The sequence below is a fragment of the Stegastes partitus genome, unplaced genomic scaffold, assembly GCF_000690725.1.
Source record: "Stegastes partitus isolate 25-593 unplaced genomic scaffold, Stegastes_partitus-1.0.2 Scaffold1804, whole genome shotgun sequence".
In the NCBI taxonomy this organism is placed as follows: domain Eukaryota; kingdom Metazoa; phylum Chordata; class Actinopteri; family Pomacentridae; genus Stegastes; species Stegastes partitus.
This window is the reverse complement of record NW_007579535.1, coordinates 64,693-73,301: the sequence shown is the minus strand read 5'-3', so window position 1 is coordinate 73,301 and position 8,609 is coordinate 64,693. Positions and strand designations below refer to the sequence as shown.

General features: G+C 40.8%; 1 protein-coding gene across 1 annotated transcript in view; it reads left to right on the top strand.

Annotated features, from left to right (window-relative positions):
* The first annotated feature begins 7,704 nt into the window (after positions 1-7,704).
* Positions 7,705-8,609, top strand: part of LOC103372678 (voltage-dependent calcium channel gamma-6 subunit) — a 14,212-nt gene continuing 13,307 nt past the window's right edge. The window contains exon 1 of the mRNA XM_008302375.1: positions 7,705-7,744. The gene's annotated coding sequence lies outside the window, so the exon portion shown is untranslated. The remainder of the gene's footprint in view (positions 7,745-8,609) is intronic.

The following is an 8,609-nucleotide window of genomic DNA, read 5'->3' as shown; positions in this document are numbered from 1 at the left end:
GAGACATCGTGCATTCAATAAATAAGACGACATGGTCATGAAACGTGTGGGTTCCATCGGTCTGGTCGGTGAACCTGCGATCACCAGCTTCCTGTTTCAAGATATTTCAAAATCCAGGGATCACTGATTTGTTTGTCAGGGCTAATATTTATGCTATTCTTTGGCAATGAAGCTAATCTATTAGCAACAAATGCTAAAACAGATTTAATTTGTAGAAAAAGTAAACGTCTCGGGCCCAAAGTCAGGAAGAACAAGACTGGTTTCATGTTTAATTAAAAGACATCATATTTATTCTTCTGTGTTTATTTTGACATTCGTTCATTTTAGCAGGAGTCACTTTAAAACAAACAAAATAATCAAAAACTGCTGAACATCAGATGCAGTTTGTTGGTGTGTCTTTGGTTTGGACAGAACCTGGTTTTTCCCTCCGTAATATCTCATTTAGCACCACATTATATCCAGTTCTGTGCAGTTCTGTGCAGTTTTTCTGGGGCTCAAAGCAGAATTTGCTCCAAAATAAGGTTTAAAATACATTTTCGATGCATTTGTACTTGTCACATGCTCGTACAATGAAATGCAGAATAACTGCAACAACAAGAAAAAAATAAAGGAAAACTAAACAGTGAAGAAACTGGAAATAAATCTGAGTCGAGTTCAGTGAGGACGGCTGCAGCTCTTCTGGTGAGACAAAAACAAAAAACAAAAACAAACGTTTATTTACAGTTTTCAAACCAACACTGGTCTCCAAACGGAAGAAACAATAACCAGCGTTCTCCAGTTTAAACCGACCAATCAGGACACAATCAGAGCCGGGACCCACCTGCTCATCCGGCCAATAGAAGAGCAGCTTTAGGAGGCGTGGCTTCCTCCAGAACAAGATGGCCGCCATGAAGAAGGAGCTCAGGTGAGGACTTTTAAAGCTTCACGTCTCATTCCAGTCGGCTTGTTTTAACCCGAACGGTAGGTAAACAGTCTGACTTAGTTTTATCTGTTGGGTTGTATTTAACCTAGACTTGTTGAACAGAGGCTGTGACTGGAAGGTGTGGCTGAATATTGGGACCGCTGCTGCTTTGGCGGGTTAGCGGCGCTCCGCCGCTTTGCCGCCGTTAGCATCGCCGTTAGCATCGCCGTTAGCATCACCGTTAGCCTCGCCGTTAGCATCGCCGTTAGCATCGCCATTAGCATCGCCGTTAGCATCGCCGTCTCTCTGCGGCTTGCTCTGGCTGGTGTCGCTCTGCTGCTTTGCTCTACTTGCATCTTTTATTCTGCTTCACTTTGCCCTCGCCTTGCATGGCAGCATTCTTTTTTTTAGCTTTGGTAATATTGTTTTTGTATTATTTTGGTTTGTTGTGTTATATTTTGTTTAAGTTTGCCTTGCTTAGCTTAGCTTAGCTTTTCCTTTGCTTGGCTTCGCTTCATTTGGTTTGCTGTTGTTTTTGTTACCTGTGTTGGGCTCAGTGTTGCCTTGTTTAGTTTGTTTGTGTGATTTTGTTTTGCCTTGGTATACTCTGTATTTTGAGTTTCATTATTTTCGCATGCCTTTGCAAGAATTGATCTTGCTTGAGTTTATTTCTTTGGTTTTGCAGGTTTTCTTGATTTCTCATTTGCTTTGCATGGTTTCCCTTAGTTTTCATTTGAATCTGCTTTGTGGGATTTTGGTGATTTAAATTCCATATTTCAAATTCCGTTACTGTATTTTAACGATTGTATGAAAATAAAATCTATTTTTATACTGTAGAACCACGTCTCCCCCCAGTGTGTTGTGAACCTGTGTGCTTTACTGTGTGTGAACCAGGAGTAGGTCGGTTCCCTGGTGAGAACCTTAAACCCAGGTGGCGTTGTCGGTCAACAGTCCATCAGTTAGGCAATCTATGAGCTCGCCACATGTGGATGCTAAACCCTGTTTGTTTCTGCTGTCTGGTCCGATCATACGAAGGTTAAACGATCGGCTTTGTTCTGTCTCGTGTTCGTCATCACTTCCTGTTACTTACAGGAACCGTAAATCTTTACATATAAGCACCATGATTATATGTTCTCGTGTTGAAACAGCTGGAAGAGGAAGCGCTGAGTTTCCAGGGAAACGTTTTGAGTGTTTACGGGAATAAAATCCCAGCAAGTGTTTTCTGGTGATAAATGATGTGAGTGAGAGCAACGGAGCCGCGACCTGAACTGGTTCATGGACTGAAGTGGAGCCGAATGACGCCATCAGTTAAAATCATGTTTGTTTATTTGTTTGTTTGTTTTTAGCAGGATTTAAAAAAAATAAAAAAAAAATCTGACATTTTTTACAATACAGAAAAAAAGGTGAAAAATCTGTAAAATAATAGTTTAAACTGATTTAAATGCAGCTAATTATTGCATTTTTTTAGTCAAATGCAGTAAAAGAACCAGTTACTGTTTGGAAAAGTTTATTTTTTTACAATCAGCATGTAAATCAGGGTTTTTTCTGTGATTTTACAAAACAGGAAAATCAGTAAAATTGTGATTTTTTTTCAAAAACGGTTAAAAACTCTTTTAAAAGTTAATTAAAAAATCCTAAATGTGTGTCATGTACAAACTGAATTAAATGAACAGACTTAATATAATTACAGTAAACCGTGTTGTGCTGCTGCAAACACATTATCTGTACAGAGAAGTCTGTTTGGTGTATTTCTATGTTTTCCTTCAGCGTATAGAAAAGCACACAGATCTCCATGGCGACGTCAGTCACAGCTACTCCGTGTGACTTCTGTCCTCCAGCCGCCCAGACCTTCTCCATCACTTAATCTATCGGCAGCTGCAGCGAGTCCAGCGTCATAAATCAGAGCCGCTCTGATGGACGGACAAGACGGTGGACTTCTGTAGATTACTGATGACGGCGACACGTCCATCCATCGTCCTGATGGAGCAGCAGCGTCATTACAGTCGCTGCAAAGAGGACGAGCTTTAGAACTGATGAGCGGCTCGGTTCAGCGCAGCCGTCTGATCCACGTTAGGAGAATTTATTCCATCACGGGAGGAACGTTTCTGCTGAGGTTCTGCTGCACTCTGGTACCACCTGCAGGACTTTGAAGCTCTCGTTTATCTGCAGCTGCTTCAGTCTGAGAGTTGACCAGAGACCAGATTTAAAGTCTCTGCAGCGTGACCTGTTCACCGTCTGCTCCAGAAGTGATTATTATTATTATTATTATTATTATTATTATTACTATTATTATTGTTATTATTATTTTATTAGAATTGAATAGAACTTTATTGATCCCTTTGGTGCAAACCTCAGGGAAATTGTTGTATTATTATTATTACATTAAAAAAACAAAAAACGAGACATTTGTCGTCTTGGACTTTAGGAAACACTGACTGGAACCAAATAGCTGATTGATTCATAAAACAAAAGCCTGAATGATGGACAGTATAAACAGTCTCTAGCTGCAGCAGTAAATCTTTATCGCACGCCGTCTGGTTCATGTTCAGACTAAAGTTTAGATGGTTTATGTTTCACATCTACACTCGTGTGATTCATTACTGGACAGTTCATCCAGAGAACGAGCTGCACATTCATTACTTGTTCTCTGCAGCTCCTCTGCAGCTCTGAAAGCTGCGACGTGGTTCCACCGCCGGACGTTGCAGGTGTTTGTTTTGCAGCCTGCAGCTTGTTTCGTCCTCCGTGTTTCTGTCCTGGACTCTGTGGGGTTACTCCAGGTCGGGTCTCTGTGTGGAGCAGAACCGAGCTGCAGGAACTCGTTTAGATTCTCCTCACTGTAAAAACTCAATGTTTTTACTCGACTGTTTATTTAACAATTTGCTGTTATTTTACTGATTTTCCCGACGTGTTCAATCACAGATAAGGACCAGTAAAACCACAGAAAACATAAAGTCCACATCAAAACGAGTGTCTTTACAGTTTCATCTCATTTGGTTTTTGTGTATTTGGCTGTAATCTTATAATACTTTTATTGTATTTTAATCGGCTAAAAATGATTATTTTACGAATATTTTCTGGTTCTTGAAGGAAATGTTTTGCATGTTAAGAATTTTATTTTATTGTATTTATAAATGTTGTTTTACAGATTTGTCCAGTTTTGTTAAATTACAAATAATATCTATTAAAATCGGAGAAAAACTATGAATTTACGTTACCCTAAAAAACTATTTAAAAAAATAAATTAAAAAAAAACTACAAAAAACTATAAATACTGTCTTCAAAAAAATAATAAATAAATAAATAAATAAATAGCACTCCAATGTTTTAGTGTTTCGCTGCAGAATTGCTCCTTTACTTTTTACTGTATTTAAATCAGCCAAAATATCTAAATATTAATGTACTAATGTTATTGTTTACATGTATTTGCTATTCTTTAAAGGAAAAATTATNCCCCCCATGACCCTGGTGAGGATGAAGGTGTAGAGATGATGGATGGATGTTAATACAAATATTATTAGACGCTCCCTAATCTGCTCCATGTTTAGTTCAAATAACAGAAACACAAGAGAATGTTTTGCTTTCAGTGTAATTTATCGTCAAACATTGTAAAAGAACAAAAGACGATTCTTTATGTGGACCGTCTGATAACGGACAGAACCGTCCTGAGCGGCTGGAATCGGACCACTTCACAGTTTTTGTCTAAATATAGAGAAAGGGGGGGGGAGGGGGGGAGCATACATCTAATGCAGCGCTAGCCCCCCCCCCCTCCGAGCCGCCTCGCCTCCTCCTCCATCTGCGGCCCTCCGCCCTCCATCTGCCTGCAGCACGCTCCTCCTTCTCCACGTCCTCCGCCTCCTGCAGACGTCCAGCCTCGGCGCTGCTCGTCTCTGGCGGCACCATATGTGATGAGTGAGGTGTGCTCCGGCTCTCGCTCCGGCTATAAATAGGAGCGACGCCTGGACGGACAGCATCCATAGGAGGGCCGCTGTGGGTGGATGTGTGTCTCATCTCTGTTTCTGTTTCACCCACAGAGTCCAACTGCACCTACTTCAAGTTCTTCACCTCCGGAGAGAACGCCGTCATCTTCAGGAAGACGACGAACAAGAGTGAGCTGCACCACCGGCACCAGCAGCCTCCACCGATAGAGACGCTCAGCGCTGCTGCTGCTGCTTGATGCACGTTTTAGCTCATTAACTTCCACCAAAGCCGCCGCCCAGCTCCTCCAGAGCAAGCCATCAGCGCTCACACTGATTAATGTGTTTGCTCTTCAGAGCCAAGCGTTAGCCGGCCGAGGTTTAATGCTCACGAGTCGTCTTTATGTGTTTGCTCACAAGTCTGGGACAAAAAAGTTCTGACATGTGACAGGAAGCTGTGAGAGGAAACTGCCTCCAGGAGGGTCACCTAGAGAGCACAAAGTTCAGACTGCATCACCACGCAGCTCTGAGTGAAGGATGCTGGGTGGGACGAACAGCCGGCAGGTTTCACGTCTTCTTAGGCTCATTTTTAAATCCTGTAACTGCAGCAAAAAACAAAAAAGCAACTCCTGGAACATGAACTTCACCAGACGTGTGTAGAGGAGCATCTCAGAAGGCTTCCTGCACAGTTTAACTCACAAACTGACATTTATCTGTAGCAGAGCTTNTATTATTATTGTTATTATTATTTTATTAGAATTGAATAGAACTTTATTGATCCCTTTGGTGCAAACCTCAGGGAAATTGTTGTATTATTATTATTACATTAAAAAAACAAAAAACGAGACATTTGTCGTCTTGGACTTTAGGAAACACTGACTGGAACCAAATAGCTGATTGATTCATAAAACAAAAGCCTGAATGATGGACAGTATAAACAGTCTCTAGCTGCAGCAGTAAATCTTTATCGCACGCCGTCTGGTTCATGTTCAGACTAAAGTTTAGATGGTTTATGTTTCACATCTACACTCGTGTGATTCATTACTGGACAGTTCATCCAGAGAACGAGCTGCACATTCATTACTTGTTCTCTGCAGCTCCTCTGCAGCTCTGAAAGCTGCGACGTGGTTCCACCGCCGGACGTTGCAGGTGTTTGTTTTGCAGCCTGCAGCTTGTTTCGTCCTCCGTGTTTCTGTCCTGGACTCTGTGGGGTTACTCCAGGTCGGGTCTCTGTGTGGAGCAGAACCGAGCTGCAGGAACTCGTTTAGATTCTCCTCACTGTAAAAACTCAATGTTTTTACTCGACTGTTTATTTAACAATTTGCTGTTATTTTACTGATTTTCCCGACGTGTTCAATCACAGATAAGGACCAGTAAAACCACAGAAAACATAAAGTCCACATCAAAACGAGTGTCTTTACAGTTTCATCTCATTTGGTTTTTGTGTATTTGGCTGTAATCTTATAATACTTTTATTGTATTTTAATCGGCTAAAAATGATTATTTTACGAATATTTTCTGGTTCTTGAAGGAAATGTTTTGCATGTTAAGAATTTTATTTTATTGTATTTATAAATGTTGTTTTACAGATTTGTCCAGTTTTGTTAAATTACAAATAATATCTATTAAAATCGGAGAAAAACTATGAATTTACGTTACCCTAAAAAACTATTTAAAAAAATAAATTAAAAAAAAACTACAAAAAACTATAAATACTGTCTTCAAAAAAATAATAAATAAATAAATAAATAAATAGCACTCCAATGTTTTAGTGTTTCGCTGCAGAATTGCTCCTTTACTTTTTACTGTATTTAAATCAGCCAAAATATCTAAATATTAATGTACTAATGTTATTGTTTACATGTATTTGCTATTCTTTAAAGGAAAAATTATATATATATATATTTTACAGTTTATGAACTATTTTTTCCTGTTCTTAGTAAGATAGATAGAAGATTACAGATAATATTTTGTAAAATTTCTGAAAAATAGTGATTAATGTTAACTGGGAAAAAAAACATATGTTTGCAATTCTTGTCACAGATTTTATAGTTTTTGAATGAAACATGTTTTTTTTTAAATATACATATTTTTTGGCCCCTTGTTGCCAGAATTGCACTTTTTTTCCCCATGTAAAATGTCTTATATATATATATAAAATAAAATATGTCGATTTTTTGAGATTTAATCTGTTTTACATGTAATTTATTAACAGTGCACTCTTTGTCTCTGTCACATTGTCTTTATTTTTTTTTTAAACAGATGTTTTTTTGTGCTGCTCTGTATGTCTGTGTGAGAGTCCACTGTGTTTTGTTTTAGGTTTTTTTTTACAGTGCAGTCTGTGTGTGAGCTTCAAGCAGTTTCACATATAACTAACTGAGCGTCTCTGCCTCTGTCAGATGTTCTTTGTTTTTAAAACAGGTTTTTCTTCTACAGAGCTTCCTATGTTTCTGTGAGATTCCACTTTTTTTGTGTTTTTTTGTGTATTTTTTTAAACAACATGTTTTTTGTTTTTTTTTGCAGTGCATCGTCTCTCCGTGACCCCCTCCTTCCTGTCGGCGTGCTGCGCTGCAGTAAAATGCGACCCCTCTCGTATAAACTCCTCCTTCGGCCACTTAATGTCATTAACAGGTGGTCGTCCAAAATAGCAGCTCGCAGCAGATTCAGACGTGTTTTGAATCCGCCTGCGGTCGTGTGAGCGGACCACCCTGCTGCAGCGCCGCCGCATTATTTACTGCTGCAGACGTGTTGGTGAACATACAAACACACATGTGAGAGTGAGCCAACCAGGCTGCAGCCCCCCACCACCTCCTCCAGGCTCCATAAGCGGAGGCGCCTCCCACCGGCCTCCCACCGGCTCCCCCATCACTCTGCCCTCTCTTAGGTTTCAGGCGTCTCTTCCTCCTGAACCGAACAACACAGCAAACAGGTCAGGCTCATTCTTCTCTTTTCAGTCTTCTGCAGGTCGCCGTGGTCGCTGACACGGTCGACAAATCCTCGTTTTCACAACATAGAATGCTCAGAGCGACCCCGCCGAGCCGCCGTAGGGTCTGAGCAGAGCTGTAGCTCCACATGAAGGTCCAGGAGAACGCTGTAGCAGCTGCTCTCTGACCTGCTGCTCGGTCTGAGGTTGTTCTGGATGTAACGTGATCGAGGTTTGTGGCTCCATGAACACCAGCGTGGCTGTCAGCAGCTGCAGCCTTCATATTGTTTATTACAGTTAATGATGGGGGGGTATTTTAATGCACGGCTGCTATTCCACACCTTCTGCTCCATGAGCTGCTGTTTGGTTCCTCTGAGTGTCAGAAGATCATCCAGTCAGAGCAGCGTGGACAGGAGGTCAGCGTTCTTCTGGCTCCAGGTGACGTTCTGCCTGAAAACCCCGTTAACGCTCCGTAACGGTCCCAATAATGTAATAAGACATACCGACAAGTTCATGAAGCAACACCTTCAGATGCTTCAGTTTGCAGCCACACCAGCCTGTCTTCAGCTGTCTGGTCTCCAGGATGTCAGAAAAATATGAGTCAGGGTTTCCTCACAATGTCTTGTTTGTGTAAAAATATCCAGTTTAATGTCACGAAGGAGCAAAGACGCCGGAAAATATTCACATTAGAAAGAATTTTTTAAAATGGCTCAAAACAAAGACGTGTAGCTGATGAGTGGTTGGTCAGCTGAAGCCTCACCAATCAGTCGGCTTGAAGCCATTTTAAGGCAACAACAGTCGAAATCTGCTGGAACTTCATCACGTTTATGCAGAAACTCAGGAACACGGTGAACAGATCTGAGAGCTGAGA